Below are 14,487 nucleotides of genomic sequence, written 5' to 3'. Positions count from 1 at the left end.
CTCTGGAGCTAGACCGTTTAGACCTGCATAAGTAGTTCCAGCACCTAATAGCTACAGAGCCTTGGAGAACTCACTTCAATTGTCTGTGCCTCACTTTGCTCATCTGTACCTGAGGCTAATAATAGAACTACATTGTGGAGTTGCTGACAGGACTCAATGAGAGAAAACACAGATATGAAGTCCGGGGGCTGCCGATTAGTAAGCGCTCATAGGAATGTATTATTACAGTTTCCTGGTATAGGCAGGGCTGGGCTGGGCAATCAAAGCTCATATCACTATGAAATACACACTGTCACTTGGATAGCTCATAAATAACCCTAAAATCACTCTGATACAGCCTTGCCAGGGCCCTGTTTTAGTTGTTGATTCCCAGCACATCCCACTCCCCTTCTTTATCATCCTGACCACAGAACAGGAAGGATGTGGAGCTCGAAGCACTGGTGCTGTCGTCTTCTCTGAGTGGGGGAAGTTGGTCTGGCAGAGTGTGTGTGTGTGTGTGTGTGTGTGTGTGTGTGTGTGTGAGAGAGAGAGAGAGAGAGAGAGACAGAGAGAGAGCAACAGAGAGAGGAGACAGAGAGAGGAGACAGAGAGACAGAGAGAAGCAGAGCGAGTGCTCATACCATTACTTGAGCCTTGAATCAACTCTGAAACTCAGACGGCAGCTTTGTCCTTGTGCTTCCCATTTATAGGAGCCAATAAATCTCACTTTTCCTTGAACAAATATAGCCAGAACATCTGTCAAAACTGAAGTGCTCCAACAGTTACAGACCCCCAAATTTTTAAAGGACTTTGTGATGAACATAAACTTCCCCTAACTCCTAATGAATTATATTTCTCAGTCAGAGCAGAAGGCAGCTCACTGCTCACATCATTCATTCATTCATTCATTCATTCATTCATTTTGTAAATTCTTACGGAGTATCTACCCTGTGCTCACATTACTTAAGTGTCTTCGCTGGCTGTGTCATTAGCCTGCGTGTCTCGCCTGGTCACTGTGAGTCCTTCTTTCCTTCTTTGTAAATTGGTGCTAAGTATCCCTAACTTCCAGGACGGACACGGTGACCAAACAAGACTTATAGTTTGAAAACTCTGACGTGCTGAATAAATGTGGGATGATAGCTCTACGTTCTGGAAATCTGAGCAGGGAACAAGACTTCTATGGTATTGTAAATGCTGATTTTACAGCTCCTTTAGGAAGCAGGTAGACTATAATGGGTAGTTAAAACGTCTGCGGCAAATGAGACTTACCACAAGGATTCCATATGTGAATTAGCACAGAGTGGCATGTGGTGATAAATATGTAAGTCTGAAGCTCTCTGCTGATTACATGAAATTGTTTTTGTAGTCTTGCAGGAATTCTTTCCAAGGCAGAGTAAACCAATAGGAATATATTTCTTGCCACCGTAAAACAAGGTAGAATGTGGTAAGCATAAAAATAAATCTTAAAATGGACTTTTGAAGCATTCATTATGTGCTACACACTAGAAGAAGAGCTTAAGATTTTCTTGCTTAAATTCTACACTGTCCTGTAAATTTTCCTACTTCTGTAGCCGAGGAAACTGAGACTCAGGGAAGTTATGTAGGTCACCCCCAATCATAGTGCTTGTAGATGAAAGGGCAAATCAAGAGTAAATCAGTTTTTCTTAATAAATGTTTGTTGGGAAGCCTTTGCACAAGGTACCCCATCAGAAGTAGGTATTTTCAAGTAAGTGGAACTTAGGCATGGAAAGGTGGGAGGGGGAGAGAGGGTACTGGGAGCAGTGTGAATGGCAGGAAGAAAGACACAACTGAAAAGCAGGATGCACGAATGGAAAACAGAAAGCAACACTGATTAAGGCACAAGTTGCTTAAAATTACACTAAAGTTAAGATTGAAAAAAACATTAGATTGGTGCAAAGTCATTGCGGTTTTTGCAATTATTTTTAACCTTTTAAACTGCAATTACTTTTGCACCAACCGAATCGTTTAGGGACAGACTGTGGAAAGCTGTCGATGTCAGGGTCAAGAGCCTAAGATTATTTTATAGGCAATGGAGAGAAACAGGAGGTTAAAGCCACGAGACAACATCATCGAAGTGCTACCTGAGGTGGCCACTCTGCCTGCCAGGTGCAGAGCAGGCAGAAGAGACCAATCCTGGGGCCAGAAGGACTGTGCAGGAGCATACCCCAAAACTGCAACAAGACAGACTTAGTGTCTGCCAGTGAAACACGAAGGTGAAATTTGACTGTCAACGCGAAGGAGAAATCTTTCTGATGACCTGTTTAAAACGTTTGGTATTGTTTCTTGTTTTCGTTTGTGCAGAACTCGCTGGTTTAAAGGCTAATAAAGCATGTGTTTGCCTTTAAGATTTTGCAAACACGTAGGCAGAGAAAAGGCTACCCTCTCTGCAGCTTCTTGAGATTTCCTCATCCAAAAGCTCTCTCTTCTTGCCAAGAATGTGCATAATTGGAGCCAGCCAGTTCTGGCGAGTTTCCCTTATTCCTCCTGGAGCCCCACCCCCCACCACAGCTCTCACCGGAGCCCATGCTCCATCCAAAGTTAGAAAAACTGCCAACACCTCTGTACCTCCCATCTGATCCCACTCCCTCCCAGTTCAACAAGTTTGGCCTTCTAGCCGAAAACTGAATATTTTGGACTATAAAGAAAACACGGTCTGTTTCCCCTGATGGCATCTCCAATGTGGAGGGAAATAGACTGGCCTTTGTTACTTTGTGCATGGTAGAAGATTACAGGCGGTCCCCAAAGCTGGAGGCGGGGGTGGTGGCAGGAGGTAAGGTCTGGTCAGTTGACTTAGCATAAGGCCTGTATTGTCCTGGCGGCCTCTTGGAGAAACAAAACTCTTTAAGGAGTTCAGCTGCCCACTTGGGCTCAGAGCCTGGCAGGCCTGATTACCTAGCACTTTTTCATGAATGTCTCTCACCTTCTACGTTCTTCTTGGACTCTGAACATGCAGGGTGATGTCTTCCTCACATGAGATGTTTTCTGGAACAAAAAGTAAAGCAGAAGAAGCTTGAGGATCCAAAGCTAGGCATGTAGGAAGCTGCTGTGTAAAGATAGGAACGTGGAAAAGCCACGTTCCTAGTTAGAGAGCATTTATAAAATATTAATACCTGGTATGTGACACAGAGACACCCAGCATAGATTAACTCTAAACCCAAGACCACCTACTTCTAAACTCCACATTCTCTCCACCAACCCAGTGTGTTTGTTTTGTTTATTTTTACTTATCAGTGAAGTCTCGTTTTCAAATGAAATCTTACATAGCATGCAAATACACAAACTTTATCTAAAACTATAGGTGGTATGCTAATACAAACATAAACTGTTTGTTTAAACTCATCATATATATTTAAAGACAATGAAACCAATGAGTCATTTCTAATTAACACAAGATATTAAAGTTAAAGGCCCACACAACAGTTACAGGTTTTCTGTAGGCTTCAGAATTTGACTTATTTTTTAATTTTGTTTTTATTGTTCAGAATTGAACAAAGTTCCTTTCTACACAGACACATAGCTGGAAAGGACCGGCAGGTCCTAAATCACTCATCTTGGAATCTTGGCAAACTCATTCTTCGGGAAAACTAGTCCAAACATTATAAAGCTGAATTGCTACTAATATTTAACTATAACTCCACATTCTTTATCATAAACGTAAATGTCCAAGTCAGATGAGTAGCCCTTAAAATCTACAGTCATGTGAGATATTGCCTATGTTGTCATGACAACATGTCTTACATTGTAGCTTTCCTTGCACACAAAGCACAGTCTGCACTGCATAAGAGTTCCTATATAAGTTTTACATGAGAACACCTAAGTGAACCTGAACTGAAAAAAAAAAAAGAAAAAAAAAAACGACAAACAAAAAACAAGAGACTTTCCAAATCAACGCTACATTCCAAAAAAGCAAAAAAACAAAATAATGCTATTTTACAAAAGTTGGAATCCTGGCTTTATTATTTACAGGCTGTGAGACCTTGGGAGATGTTCTTAATTTTCTGAGACTCAGAAAAATGAAGGTAACGAAACTCTCTCTCTAGTAGATTGAATAATGGCCCTCCAAAATACGTCCATGTCCCAGTCCCTGGAAGCTGTTGGTGTGGCTTTATTTAGAAAAAGGGTCTTTGTAAGTGTAATTCAATGAAGGATCTTGAGACGAGATCATCTGGAGATTAGCCGTGGGGACCCTAAATGAAATGACAAGTGTCCTTATGAGAGACACACAGAGGAGAAGGCGGATGTGAAGACAGAGGCAGAGATTGGAGTGCTGCAGCCACAAGCCAAAGAATGGCAGCACCCACAAGTATCTGAAAGAGGAACAGGACAGATTCTCCCCTAGGGTCTATGCAGAGAAGCATGGCCCCACCAATACCTTGATTTCAGATTTCTGGCTTCTAGAACTGTGAGAGAATAAACGCCTCTTGCTTTAAGCCATCAAGTTTGTGGCGATTTGCTATGGCAGCCACAGGAAACTAGTCCAGTCTCCTTCATGGTTTCCTGAGAATGAAATGAGATGCCGGCACACACTAAAGAATCGGTGAAGATAACTCTTCTCTTTACCTAGTACCGTTCTGTGAAATGAGGTGAATACAAGCCATCTGGAAGTGTGGTTGGCTATGAGCAGAAGAGGAATCATAGTGAAGGTAAGAAACTTTCACCCCTCTCTTGCATGATGCTCTTAGACAGTATTCCTCATGTTGTCTGTTTTTGCAAAAATTATAGAAGTAAGATATCTTTGTAATCTTTTCCCTGACTGCTCCAATTCTTTTCAACTCTTCTGGACATATCTAAGAAACCCTAGAGCCTACAGACGGTCACTAAGAGAAGGCTGCGTTTCAAATATCTTAGATTCCCCGGTGCACAGGGTCACATCTCTGACACTGAGTATGTCTCCATAGGTGGATATTCCCAGATATAGACGATACAGAAAGCCAGCCATCCCTCCCAGTAGTCAATTCCTTTGAAAGTTAGGGCTTATGCAGAGCTAAATCTCACTTCTTGCAAGATTCACCCATTGCCCCTAGTTTTTCTTCTGCAATAGGCCTGCTCCATCACCTACATTTAGCCTTTCAAACATTTGAAAATAGAACTCAAGGGAGCTTAAAGATATTGCTGAGCAAAATGCATCCTAGTCTTGCAGGGCACACTTCTACACTGGCTGGTGAGCTCCCAACGCTGGATGATTTCCTCACCTTGTCATTGCCTTTTTTAATATGTAAGGCATAGAATTTGATACAGAATGAACTCCAGATAAGGTTGAATCAATGAAGAAAAATGCAGTTTATCACTTCCTTTAATCTGGAACTTAAACTCCTAATGATATTGCCTATTTTGTTAGCTTTCTACCCTGTTTCCCTGAAAATAAGACCTAGCCGGACAATCAGCTCTAATGAATCTTTTGGAGCAAAAATTAATATAAGATCCAGTATTGTATTGTATTATACTATATTATATATTTTATTATATTAGAACCAGTCTTATATTATAGTAAAATAAGACCAGGTCTTAATTTCTGCTCCAAAAGATGCATTAGAGCTGATTGTCCGGTTGGGTCTTATTTTGGGGGAAACACGGTAAATAGTTGTTTTGTTGCAAGCTTGGCTTACCACAGGCAATTATGGAGTGAAGAAGGGAAAGTAGATAGAAGTCAGAGAGGCTCACTCATATGCCATGCTAGAATGTTTTGATTTCTACCTGTAGATGATAAAATGCATGAGCTGTTCCTAGACCGAGACTCAGATCTCCTAAATGCTTTGTTTTCATTTCAATTTTAATCCAAAATATAGGATTTTCCTTGTGCCCTGACTGTGTCCTGGACTGAGGTGCCCCCTGTTGTGATTGGCCCCATGGAAGCTCCCTCTAGGGAGAGAGGCTGGATCATTGCTGATGTTATCTTTCTCCATTCAAAGCGATTCCACTTCTTGTTTTTAAGCAGAGCTATATATATGCATTCATTCATTTAGTCATTCATTTATATCTTTTACTTAAAAAAAAGAAAAAAAGAGAACATGAGACAGAGAATCTTGCATTTATCCCTGTCTAATCTCATGATGCCGATTTCACCTTGGCTTTTGTCTCTCAAGATCATTTTGAATTTTGACTCTATTATTTACCCTATTATCTCTTCCTCTCATATTTGTTTCACCTTCAGATTTTCCCAGAAGCCTTCCATATTTTTCCCAAGACTGAGGAGCCTGGCACAATTTAAGCGTTTCAGAAATAAATAAATGTGGGGGAGGACTTTGGAATCTCACTGGCCATAGAATTACGGGATTTGAATCAAGTTACCAAGATTTCAAGGGGCGGAGGGTTCCCAGATGATAAGTAGGTAACCTTGAGAAATCTGACTTCAAACAGAACTACAAAGGTAGACTTATTTGCACCTTCCTGCTAGGAGAATATTCACATGCTGAAGCCATGGGGAAAAGGGAGAGAGGGTCACAAATGTGCAGGCAGAAGGAAGGGAGAATGAAATCAGTGCTGATTTTAATAGCAATCTAGAAACAACCCAAAAGCCTATTGACAGGAGAAATAATTGTGGTATATTTAGACAACAGAACAGTGGAAATGATTGGATGAGATTCCATAGAATGATATGGACGGATTTTAGTAACATAACTTTCAGTGAAGACCACGTGTAGCATGACACCTTTCAATACAATTCAGTGAAAACTAAAACCAAAAACTATCTCTTTTAGGCATAAATATACTCATGTATGCGATAAAAGTTTTGTTTTTTTTTGAAAAAACCACAAGGAAATGACAAATGCAAAATTTAGGGCAGTGATTAACTCAGGGTGAGAAGGACAGGGGAGTGAGCAGGTGATCAGCACACAGGCCAGTATAAAACTTTCTAGCTCCGTCCAAGTCCTACCCCTGGAGTGTGCATTATAGGGCTCAACCACGACAGTGGGTAAGGAACCGAGGATTCTCACGTATCTAATTCTGCGCCCCAGAGATCCATCTGGTTTTTAGATGGTAAGTTGTTGGATATACATCTGTAGATTTGAAGGCAAAACTGAATACTAGAGAGACAAAATTTGAAGTTATTGGTACATAGATGATATTCAAAGCCCTGTGAAGAGTCAAGGTGAAGAGGGCGAGTCCTAGATGGGAGCCTGTGGTCACCACCGTTTAGAGACACAGCCAACAAAGCTGAATCAACTGAGAAGGACTAGCCACTGAGGAAGGAGGAAAACCAGGACAGTGCAGTATCATGGAGCCTACGAAGCTTTCTGAAGAACAAGTCAGTGGCTGTCAAGAAAAGTCAGGTCAAAGCTAGAGATCACTGGGGACTTTGAACAGAGAAGTCCCTGAAACCTCTTTCTCTCCAGTATCACTGCTCTGAATCAGACCCTTCTCATCTATCTCTGAGGTGACACGTCTGCCCCAATCTTGTCCCCACCAGCCTACCCTCACATCACCACCATGTCAGACAAGGTCTAACCATGACTGTTCCCTACTCATCTTTTGGAGCCACATCTGCTTTATGACAAGGCCCTCACAGTCAGACGCCCAAGCCAACTTTCTTGCCCTGTTTCCCATACCTATACTCTTGTCCTTCCAGATGAGTTCTCCTTTCTCCAGTGATGTACCTGCTATGTCCACGTGCTTGATCATTTAGGTCCCTTCCACAGTGGCAGTTTCTCAGACTTCGTTCATATAACCCACGTAGAGTCTTCTCAGACCATCCCTGTCTCTCCTCACCTTCTGCTCACCTGGCAGAGTTGGGGAAGGGAAAGTGGGCAGCATAGTGAGAGACATGGGCCCCTCACTTCTGATTCTGGTTCTGTCACTAATAAGCTCAGTGACTTGAAGTAAAGTGCTTCCTTGCTTTGCGTCCTGTCATACAGGGTCTCTGGTCCCGCTCCCCGCACCAGAATGCAGGATGTGGTGAGGCCAAAAAGGAACACCTATGGATAGATGACCCCATAGATAGGGGAGTCATATCACTATATTCTCGCTGGCGGCTGGGTTGGAGACATAAGAAGCAGGAGCCACATGATCCACAACCTGCCGTCTGCTTCTCTGCCAACCAATCAACCACTGTAGCCACGGCAGTTATATCAGTGGTTAATGGCTCACTGGTTACAGCTGATGGTCAACTAGTCACAGCTGATGGCCATCCAATCACAGTTGATGGCCATTTACTACCTGAGCCAGCACCTTTCCACGTGAGGCCGAGAGCCTGGAAACTGCTCTCTGGGACTATGTCCCCACAAGTCCCAATGTTCTACTCTCTGAAATGAGGGGATTCGATGCGGTGGTTTTAAGGGCCCTTCCACCTGGAATATTCTCTGATTATAGGGACAGTGGTCCAGACGTACATTCTGGAGTCCTACTCCCAAACATTTAGATAGAGAAGTCATTATCCTCTGTTAATTTGAAACTCACCTGTCCTTTGGCTACTAGAGAAGAAGGGGGGTCACGTAGTGAGAGCCTGTATGTGGGATACACTTTGCTGGGTAGTTTTTCACGCCTAGCATAGGACCGGGACTGTGGTTGGTAATTTTGCTTTCCTTTGACAGGTAGTTCAGCCAGCATTCAAGATTGGCGGATGGGCCCTCACTGAATCCAACATGGCCAGCTCCTGGTTTCAAATACGTCTTTGGATGGCAAGGCTTTGGGGACACAAAGAGAATTTTATTTCAAACCATTGTTATGTGACAGCGGAAGTGTTGCTCGTTTTGAAATGCCTAGTGACAACTGGTTTTATTTTTATACCCACCATTTCCTTGCAAAGAAATTAAACAAATAAACAGATGCCGCCTTCTCTCCCTTTTGGCTTAGGTCCACAGACAATACACTGCTTTCGGCACCATCTGCTGGCTCTGTAAAGGTAATTAACAAATGCACACTATTCCCAGATGAGGCTGGTTTATAAAGGACAAATCACTCCAGGCAAACAGGAGAGAACAAAATAAGACCATGACTAGCACATGAGGCGGCTGCCGTCCCGGACTTCGCTGGAGTGTGTGGTTACAGCTGCTTGTCAAACTGTAACTCCTGCACAGGATTTCAAATGGATTTCACAAAGGAAATTGAATTTCACCCCTGCAGGGAGGCCCTAAAGGAGGGGTAAGGACAATTTCAGGGTGTCCAGCATTTTTATCTCTCAGATTTTATTTTCTCTATTTGTTGTAATTGTTTTTTAAGAAGGAGAAATACAAGCAGACATCAACAAAAGCTCAAGATACAGCACTGTGTGGGATGCTGAACTGTGGCTTTGGAGGCAGCCAGATTCTGTCGTTCACTAACTGACCTTTACCATGTCACGTATCCCCTCTGCGCCTCACTCCCAAACCTGTAAATTGGGAACAAGAGTAATACCAGGGGTCAAGGTCGTTGTAACAATGAATGAATTCCGGCCAGAAGTCTCATCCAGTGCTGGGCTAGTACCAAGCCCATCATAAGTGGTAGTTGCTGTTAATGTTACCATCATCAGGTGAGGACCCATGACAGATGGCCTAATCCACCCTCAGCAGCAGGGAATTAATAACCCTTCTAGCATGATCCACATTCTAAAAGGAGCAGAAGCACTGTAAATAAAAGGACAGAATAGAGGGGTTGACCTTAACAAAAATGTAAGTCTTAAAAAGATGTGTTTAGGGGCAGAAGATACAATTACAGCCTATTCATATTCAAAATACATAAAGAAAACAACAACGGAAGTGGTCATTTGGACTAAGATTAAGGGGTTGGAGTAGGAGGTATGTGGTGGAAATTTAAAAAGTGGAAACAAAACAAAACAAAAGATGGGTTGCAAGAGGATTAAAATACGAATTGTGGGAATAGAGAATTATCTTCCTGGAAACGAGGAAGTCCTTACTTGTCGTGCTGGAGGTTAGATAGGACCAAATAGGTCCTTAGTCATCTTATAGACGTCCTCAGAAGATACAGTGTGATTTTGATGATTATGATATGGTGACTGCTTCTTTGTTTTCTTTGCCTCCAACTGGCCAAGTCAGGGCTCCAAGAAGCTGCTTCTGGTTGCCCAGAGAAAAACACCCCGAATGACGCTGTTTTATGAGAGTCCCAGGACTGCTCAAGGCAGAGTTGGAAGGTTGGTGTTTATTTTCTAATGGCAACAAAAGACATCCCCAGTCAGTAAAATGATAACACCCACAGTCCCCTCCCTGAACTTGATATTTTTAGAGGGAGAGAGTCTTAGTAAATATCAAATTCACCCACACTGGCCACTTGAGCTAGATCGCTTAAAATGTCCAAGTGCTGAGGGACACCGGGCTCACTGCCAGACTGGCCACCAGCTAGCAGCGAAACCTGGGGAATCAAAGATACCACTGTCCATGGTTTATTTAAGGGGCTTTGTCTTCTTCCTACTCGACAGGCTTCAATATTGACATTCTCCTGGGTGACAGCTGAAAATTCAGGCCACAGTGAGCTAAATGCGTATACTTCTTCCTTCAAAATCCAGCTCCATTACTATCTCTTCAGTGACATGTTCCCCAAGACCACAGAGAAATAAGTGCTCCTCCCCTGTCCCACCTCATTTCTGGGGCATAATTGTTCATCAGATCAGCTTCCTCATAACAGAAGTAACAATTACAGTTGACAGTACTAGGGTGGGTTGGTTAACTGGGCTTATAATGGCCCAGAGAGGCTTCCTATAAGAGGAAACCTTCAATTTTGAGGCACAGTAGGGTTTTCCTAGACAGATGAAGAGAAGAATGGAATTCCAACATAGAAACTCAAGAAAGACTTGATGGGTGGGGCCATATCCGTGGTTCTGTTTGCTTGGCTAGAGTGTGCAGGAAGCCATGGAAAGGGGGTTGCAAAGGTAAGATCAGAAAGGGCTTTACATGACATGTCAAGGAATTTTGACCTTATCCCTTGGACAAAAGAAGCAATTTAGGGTTTTAAACAGTGGTGGCATGATTATATCTGTGTTCAGGAAGGGGTACTCTGGTGGCCATGGGGAAGATGGGTGGGAAAGTAGCAAGTGAGACCCAGGTAATGGTTATTTAATTCATCTCTGTAAGAAACGATGGGGGCCTGGAACGAAGCTCATGTGTGGATGGGGAATGGGAGGCAGGTGTGAGAAGTAATATTTGCTCATTGTAAGACCAGCTGGCAGAAGAAAAGTTTCTAGGTTTGGGGTCATATTTAGAATTCTGGTCACATCACTTAGTAGCTGGGTGACCTAGGGCACATTCCTTTTGATGAACTTTAGTTTGAAAAAGTCTGAGGCAGATTGTTTTAAAGATTAAATAAAAACACAAAGGTCAGGGAGCTACATGACAGCATCACTGGTACTGAGAACAGCGAGGGAGGGATCTCAGATGACATCCAGGTTGCCCAGCACCAGATTTTCTATGTCTGAAATTCCCCTATTACTGAAGGAGATATTTAGGGAAAGACTTTTCTCACTTGTTTCTGCATACCCAGTGCCTACTATGGCGCCCTGTACATGTTTCTGGTACTAAACTTAAATATTGAAATTAATTGAGTTTACTTGGGGGTGGGTGCCGGAGGAAGAAAGTTATCAAGATGGAAAAGTGAGTGCTTGGAGAATGATCTGGGTCTTTTCACAAATACATGGGTTTGCACATTTTATAATTTGCTCACTTGATACATCAAAACAGAGAAGATGGCACTGTAGTCTTTCAGTTTTATAAATGGAACTGAAGTTCTGAGAGGTGAGACAAAGTTGAATAGCTGAGTGGTTGCGACGCTGGGAGTCTTGCTTTGAATCCTGGGACACAGCCTCTTGGGACAGGAGTCCCCTTGCCCAGCAGTCTTCTGCAGCTCAGGGTGCTCTCAGAGGAAGCAGTAGCTTTTTTAACAGTATTCTCATGGGCGTCACTTCCCTCCCAGCAAGGCCTGGCTGCTGTTCGCATCCAGACACTGAAATTTGAGTTGGAAATCGAGCAAACGGCAGCAGTGGATATAAGACAAAGGCTGGTAGTTTCTGGATCACAGAGGTAGAGTGGCCAGCAACAAGCCTCTCTTTATCACGACTGTTCCTGTGGATGTAACACTGCTTAGATCTTCAACTATAAATGACAAGGACTAGAAGACAATCTAGACCTCCTCCCATCCCTTTCATCAGCTTTCTTCCCTATACCCGCCCAGGAAATGGCATTGTGATATTTATGGGAACAAGTCCAAATTCCTCAGCCTGGTGTTGGAGAACTCCCCAGGTCCTGCCTGCCTTTTCTTTCCCTCATCTGTCCTCCTGTCTGCCCAGGCACCTTCTCTTGGAGCCAGAGTCTAGATGACCTTGGGCTTTCCTGCTCCTGAGACTTTACCTGTGCCTATAAAGCCTTACTTTGAGGTCAGGTAAGCTAGAGTTTAAGCCCAAGCTCTATGATTTAGTAGCTGTGTGACCTTGGACAGGTTTGCAAAATTTCCCTGAGTGTCAATCTGTTCATCTTTACCACAGAGATAATAATCCCTTCTCTGCAGACTTGGGCTGAGAATGAAATAAGCAACCCCATGGCAGGTGCTAGCACATACACAGTTCTCAGTGCTACCAACCCCCACCATCCATGTCCTTGCATCACACAAAGCAATCTCCCTGCCCTCTGCCTCCTTGGAAAATAATAATAGCTGAGATTTATTGAGCATTTACTATGGGCCCAATACTCTTTCCATGGATAATCTCAGCTGATACGCACCACATTCTTAGGAAGTAAAGATGCTTAATACCTGTATGTTATGGTCTTAGAAACTAAGACTTAGCAAGACCCAGTAACTTGCCCAGGCAGGGTCAGGCAGCTAAGTGGGAGAAGGTGGGTTCTACACCAGGCGTTCTGACACAGCACGTGCACTCTTAACTGCTATGCTGTGCCAGATCTGAGACATCTATGACCCTAAGTGAGATTCCTGTGAGACTTATCCTCCAGTGCCTCATACCATATGTTCAATTCAGCAGGCACTTCTAGGGGTCCTATTAGGTGCCAGCAGTGTGCACAGAGAACAAAACAAATAAGGCAAGATCCAGTTGTAAAGAGCTCAGAGTTGACTGAGAGGAATATAAGCATACAAATCAGTGCCATTCAACATGGCAGGGGTGGCAGCTGACTTTGTGTGTAAGTGAGGTCAGTGTCAACTCAATCTGGGGAGTTCAAGGAGGGCTTCATAGAAGAAGTGGTCATATGTCTTGCCATCCAATGCCTTTCTCAAGAATTAGCATTTCTGGATTGTCCCTTACCTTTGAACTCCTTTCTTCCTTCTCCCCTCGCGTTTTGAGGGGACATTATTGTCTTTTAATCTTGGACTGCGTAACAAAATACCATAGACTGGTGGCTTAAACAATAGACATTTATTTCTCACAGTTCTGGAGGTTGGAAGTTCAAGATCAAAGTGCCAGCAGATTCAGTTCCCGGTGAGGGCCCTCTTCCTGGCCTGTAGACAGCTGCCTTCTCACTGTGTCCTCACATGGCAAAGAAAGGAAGGTCGTTTAATTCTTTCTCTTCGTATATGGCTCTAAGTGTATCATGGGACCCCATCCTTGTGACTTCTTCTAATTGTAAAAGCCCCACATCCAAATACCATTACATAGGGTTGGGGCTTCAACATATTTTTGGGGGGAACAGGACCTTGTGCTCCATAGCAGAGGTCTTTAATATAACCAAGTAATTGGATAGGATTCCCTTGGCATAATATCATGGTGAAGTTATACAAGGAGAGTGAGGATATTAACAGGGAGATGCCTGTCTGTGTGGTGGAGACTCCTCTGTGAAGAATCTGAAGGATTTGAAGCTTGGAGGATCCAGCATTATTGCTCCAGGCTGGAAAAAGAGAGCAGACAGGGAACATCAGGGGCCTGAGGCAGCCCCCCAGGGGCTGTGGAGGAGGAAAGGGGAGAGGTTTGCAAGACAGGGTGAGACACCTAGCGACACTTCCACGTTGATCGTACATAGAAGGACAGGTACACATGGGAAAATGAAGACACATTTCGTACTGCAGGTGGACACCTCATGTGGGTGTGACCATCAAGGACATTTTTTCTGCAATTGTACTGATGATGCCCCGACGCCCTTCCAGACACAGTGAGCTTAATTAAAGCGAGAGTGCTTTCTTCTTAAAGTCACAACTCTGTTTCGCTTTGTGCACAGTTGGTGTTCCAGATAGTTCTTCACGTGCACTCGGCGGCTGGTCCCCAAGCATTTCCTGAGCCATGACTGATCATCCATCATCTAGAACCTAGCCCATGCCCTCTCTCCAGTGCAACCTCTTTTCCTCTCTCTGGTGGCCTAGATTTTAATGCTAGACCTCCAACTCTATACTCTACACTGAGCCTTTCCCTCCAACCTCTACCAAGGGGTCACCACTCCCCTCCCTGTTTGCTGTATGTCCACTCCCCACAGTTCTCAAGTTTGACAATTGCAAGATCCAGTCTTCATAATTCGTTCCCATGGGGTTCTTGATTCTATGTGTTTTTACACAATAGACATCTTCACTAGGTGAGATGGAAAAGAGCATGGACATGGTGTCAGAAAATTTTCCATTCCAATCCCAGAT

The 14,487-nt window shown here is 43.5% G+C and overlaps 1 long non-coding RNA gene across 1 annotated transcript in view; it reads right to left on the bottom strand.

The window, feature by feature from the left end:
* Positions 1-2,863: 2,863 nt before the first annotated feature.
* LOC148759332 (uncharacterized) overlaps positions 2,864-14,487 on the bottom strand; it is a 131,833-nt gene continuing 120,209 nt past the window's right edge. Inside the window, exon 3 of the long non-coding RNA XR_016018229.1 lies at positions 2,864-2,982. This is a non-coding gene — a long non-coding RNA (uncharacterized LOC148759332). The remainder of the gene's footprint in view (positions 2,983-14,487) is intronic.

Source organism: Rhinolophus sinicus, chromosome 1, assembly GCF_057876585.1.
Source record: "Rhinolophus sinicus isolate RSI-liver-muscle chromosome 1, RSI-T2T, whole genome shotgun sequence".
In the NCBI taxonomy this organism is placed as follows: Eukaryota; Metazoa; Chordata; class Mammalia; order Chiroptera; family Rhinolophidae; genus Rhinolophus; species Rhinolophus sinicus.
The sequence above is the reverse complement of the archived record's forward strand: the minus strand, read 5'-3'. Positions and strand labels throughout refer to the sequence as shown.